This window comes from Ambystoma mexicanum, chromosome 7p, assembly GCF_040938575.1.
Source record: "Ambystoma mexicanum isolate Mex_15411 chromosome 7p, UKY_AmexF1_1, whole genome shotgun sequence".
Lineage (NCBI taxonomy): Eukaryota > Metazoa > Chordata > Amphibia > Caudata > Ambystomatidae > Ambystoma > Ambystoma mexicanum.
In genome coordinates, this window is record NC_090939.1 from 138,946,046 (window position 1) to 138,951,560 (window position 5,515).

Here is a 5,515-nt window from a genome sequence, read left to right on the forward strand (position 1 = left end):
GACTTGTCGTTCCTTCATGGAAAATGTGCCACTTGGTTGTGAGTAGCACACTGCTGATGGGAGAATCGGTCCCCTTTCATATATCAGTGGTGCACTGTAGTGTCTTTAGGTCTTTTGCGGACAGATTTTTTTATTCGAGAGGGTGGGGGGAGGTGGGTGAACACCTACCAAAACACTTATGCAGTGAAGGTTGTGTTGAAGGATATTGTTTGGAGGCCCGCCCAAACGTGCTGTATGGATGTACTGTAGAATATTCTACTGCCTGAGGGGAGCAGAGAAGGTAGGTTTCATTGACATTACCTGAAGCTGCAGCCATGGACAGCTGTGGACTTGAGGGCGTGTATCTAATCTAGATCTCATTTTATGGCTGCCTGCCATGGTCCTCTGACCCGATTGGGCAGTAGGCTGTACTTTAATGGGCAGTGGCCGTGCCCTAGTGTACATTCTGTGCAGCTAGGTATTATGGAATGGCCCACTGGAGTCCAGAGCTGCCCATTGCACAGGCAATCAACAAAATTGAATCCGCCAAAAACCCAGCTCCAAACCATGGTTCAACAGTTCGCCGAGTGGATAAGGAACCTGTGCTGCTCAACCTGAAACGCCCATCGGACACTGCGACAATAAATACAAAATGGCCTTGTGCAAGGCCACCCATTCACTGCAGTAGGCAACTCCCTCCAAATGCTTCACTCCAATGTATATCAGGAAAGCCCTTCCTCACTCTGCCCACTCCCAAATATTTCAATATATGGGACCTCTTCCATCCCATCAATACCCTCACTACCGACACTTTCTGGACGATGCATGCACGCATCACCTCCCTAACTCCCCAATGGAAGAACATCCACGTCAATCTCTCGAATGGTGCTATCACTGCTTCACCCCATTCTACTAGGGCCAGACAACCCCAGCATCCTCTGCAAGCACTTGCCCTTTGCCCGATTTTACTGAGTTACTGACCACTTGTCTTTCCCCCCCCCCCCCTTCCCATGGCACTTTCTACCGTGGACCAACAAGCACTTGCCTGCCCCACCCAGGGGGGCACCCCACATCAGCACGCCCCCCAGCCTATCACCGCGTTCCTGCACTTGCATTGTAGGGCTGTCATGACCAATCTAACATTTCATTGTTGTATATTCCCATGCTCCCCTTGTCTTTTGGAGCCTGAAACACCTGTGTATAGGCGCCTTACAAATGTCTAAGACAACTAGTTGAATAATCCTATTTGTCACTATCCAACTGACACCACCCCTTGCATCTATCAGGCTGGACACAGCACTGAGAATGCTTCTCGTCTCATACTCTGACGTCACGAAGGACACGCAGCACTACTCTACCTCATTGCAGCCTTCAACACATCACCATTCTACTAGACATCCCACCTCAAATCCGGCACAGTACTCCACTGCTTCACCACCTTTCTCACTGAGACGGTCTTCATTTCCCTTATCAGACCCCGCTGCTCCTCAACCTAAATGTTGAATCCCTTGGAAATATGCATATCAAACACAATGTCAATCTCCAGCCTGTCCCATCACCAACTGAATGACCCCACACTTAACCATTCCAATCTGCCCATAATCACCCCCTCCCAGATCCAACAATCCACATCCTTTGCTTTCATCTACGCACCTCAGCTGTGTCACCAAAACATGCAATCTACAACTACACAATCGGACATATCTGTCTTTCTCCTGACTCTTTCCAAGCACGCTTCTCGAAGGTATGGAAATACTCTCCTCACTGGACTCTGGTTTTGTATGGCTTGCAAGGAGGGCAAGAGTGTACTCCCACCTACTCATTCACACATCACCCTTGCTCTTGTCCAGCTCCACTAGCTGTCCATACCGCGTAGAATTGCTTCTGCATTGTATTCAAAGCCATAACTTAAACTCCATCTTGCCTGCATGACAAAATCAACACCATCACTCGCAACACCCAGCCAGCCCCTTAACATACATGCACTCTGCAAACTCTCGTACACAAACTAGCATTTGCCCACTGGGAACCTAGGGCATGGAACATCATACTTCACATATACACTGCATAATCCATCCCCCACTTTCAGAAAGCCTCAAACATAATTTTCCCACACTACCAACCCCTCCTACTCATATTATTGGTACTCTATAGAGCGCACCAGGAACCAAAGGCAACCGGGTGCGTGTATTAGTTGCAGCACAAGGCAGACATGACAGTAAAATTACAATTAAATGACGGTTTAAAAAAATTCCAATAACATTTATAAACATAATGCAGTTACGGGTAAGGGAGGGCAAGGCCTATTTACAGGAAGTGGCTAGTGCATGGGCTGTGGATGGCATGTAGGTGAAGGGTCTTGGGCGGTTAGCCAGGTTTAAGCTATGTTTTTAAAACTGAGGAAGGTTCAGATCTTAGCAAGTTAGGAAAGCGAGTTCCAGAGTTTCGCCACCAATACTGGGAAGCTGGCTCCACCAGATCTTTGAAGTTTGAAGCGAGGTATAGCGAGGCAGTTAGTCTGAGGTTCTGTGAGGTCTGTTAGTGTTGTTGGGGTGGATCTGTTGGCTAAGTAGAAAGGAGCTTGGTTGGCAAGGCATTTGAGAGCAAGTGTTTTCAGTGTAATTCGTTGAGGGACGGAGAGCCAGCGCAGATTACGCCTGGTGTCCGAGATGTGTCAGCTCCTAGGGATGTTGAGAGCGGCTCTAATAGCATTGTTTTGGACGATTTGTAACTTGTTGGTGCCCAGATAGTCAATTTTTGACAACACGAGAAATCTGGCAAGTGTGACACAATTGGCTGGTGAAAGGAGAGGGCGGCTGGCTGTAATAAGCTTGCAGGTGTATGCCGCTGCAGAGGCCACTGCATTTATTTGTCTGGCCAAGGATAAGGTAAATCCCTTTCTAGCGTCCTTCGATGCCTTGATAGTATTACTGTCAATGATGGAGTTAAAATCAGGGGCCAGTTTGGATAGTTTTTGAGGAGCGCGAGCTCTGTCGTCTCATCATTTAGACACAGTCCGTGTCTCGCCATCCAGGCTTGGATGACTAGGTAGATAGCATTTACAGAGAGAGTCAGCCACGTAATCTCCTGAGATTGGGATGAGTATCTGGGTGTCATCAGCATAATTGGTATATAACACCCAGATGGTCCCAAGATATCAAAGGTTTTGTGAACACGTTGTTCAACGTGGGAGAAAAACAAGAACCTTGTGGTACCCCCACAGGTGACTGGTGCCTGGTATGCTGCTGCTAGTGGAGAGAAGACACACATTGATCTGTTGTCCAGGAATTAACTGATCCAAGCTGTGGATTTATCAGAAAAATGGACGGCTAGTTTAAGGTGCCGACACAATTTGATGATCAACTAGATCAAAAGCTGCAGAGAGATCGAGAAGTAGAGCAAGTTTACCCTTGTCTCTTAAATCTTTGATCTGTGTTTTGAGTTCAATAAGGGCGGGTTCCATGCCGGGGCCGAAACCCAGATTGCCTTAGACCCAAGAGTTTGTTGGATTCAAGATAGTCTTGAATCTGTAGGTATGCAGCTCGGTCAAAGGATTTTTTTTTTAGTAAGAATGGTACTTTGGTGATGGGCCTGTATTTTGTAGGTATATTGGGATCCAAGGTGTGTTAGGAGTAGGATAACCCAGGCATTCTTCAAGTTGTCGGGTACAATCCCCTTACTGAAGGAAGAATTGATGTGATGAAGGGAGCTAGATCGTGGGCCTCTTCCTTGATTGGTGCTGGACAGAGGTCCCCTTGGCAATTAAGTTTGAGGCTATTTATATTTTCCACTTCAGTGGTAGATGAGGCTGGAAAGCTGAACGGAATCAGTATGGGAGAGTGGTTTATAGTTGGGAGAAAGTTGGATTGTAGATTAGTTTTATTAATTTTGGCTTGGAGTGTGGCTACCTTACCAAGGAGAGCGTTTTGGATATTAGTGCACCACGTGCTATCTTTGATGGATGTGACGGGGGGTTTCCAATTCTTTCAAGATTCTAAATAGTTCTTTAGTATTGGCTTTAGCTTATGGCTTCCTTATACTTTAATGTAGCTAGCAATATACTAGCTGCTTTAGCTTCTGTAGGGTTACTCTTCCAATATGATTCAGCAGTTTGTTTTTCTTTACGAAGAATTCTAAGTTGGGGTGTAAACCAGGAGTTAAGGTAAGCTCGTCTCGTGGTTTAGGATTTCTGAGTTTTGAAGGGGCAATGAAGTCCAGGGCTCTGAGCATAGTATGGTTGAAAGTGTCAAACAGTGCATACTAGAGCTTCATCATTCACGACTGGAAGGATGAAAGGGAGGAGTTTGTCGCAGGTTATGTCATGTTTATTTCGTGTGGGGATGGCGGGCACAATGTTTATGGCAGGGATGTTGAATGTGATTAAATGGTGGTCGGTCCAAGCACAAGGTTGGTTAGCTACCACATTAATTCCGCAATTGAAGTCCGCTATCCAATCGGATTCTACCTTTGGAATGTGTGGAGGTGTTGATGTGCTGGGTAAAACCTGCGTTGGTAAGCACATTGTCAAATCGTCAAGGCAGCTGTCATTGGGGTCAGTAAGTCCCAGGTTAGACACCTAGTACCATACTTTGGGAATTAGTTTTAGTGTCTGTCAGAATTTTGGAAAGGTCTTCAGCGAAGGAGGATAGTGGCCCTGGTGGCCTGTAGAGTAGATGGAATGAGATGGTGTGGTTGGGGGTGAGGGAGAATTTGGCTGTTGGGGCTTCCATGGATGAGATTTCATGAGCTGTGGAGAGGCGGAAGTTGATGATGGCAATGCCTCCACCTTTAGATTGGCTAGTATTGCAGTCATAATCTAATGGAATGGCTAGCGAGAGTAGAGGACCAGAGGCTGTGCAGCCAGGATTCTGTGACGGCCAGACAATCCAGGTCGTGGGTGAGGATGAGGTCCTCCACCTGAGGCGTGGACTGTGAGATCTGGCATTAATGCCCCTTTGATGGTGTTCATAACTGGATTAAAGGGTTGGTGTGGATGTACGTGGAGAGGAAGCAGTTCTGGTGACGGGTAGTGTAAGTTTGTTTTGGCGGAAGGTCAAGTGGTGGTAGGAGTGAGTCTGTCTAGTGCCAAGTCTGGCATTTCTCATAGCAAGTGAGCATGGTAGTATAGGAGTGGGTTTAGATGCAAAATGTTGAAGCCATAGGGCTGGGTTGTTAAGGTATGGATTGGTGTTGTAGGTAGACATGGGTCTGGTTGTAGTGTTATGGTAACGTGAATGAGGCAACAGTCATGTGTGCTTGTGTGCACTAGGTGGATAATAAAGTAGAGTGTAATGGCCAAGGCTATGGCAAATAACTTTTGGAGGGAAAACTTGAAGGAGTGAAAGACTGTTGGGAGCTGGAACATGGTCCCGAAATTCCCCAGGGCTTGCAGACAATTGCAATGATAAAGTGTGGAGGGCAGTATTGTATGGCAAGAAGTGAGCCAGATCTTCATTTAAGACAAGGTGGCTGAGTGGATCATATCGAGGTGATGTCACAAATGCTTTGGGCAACGCTACTACTAAAGTACATATTG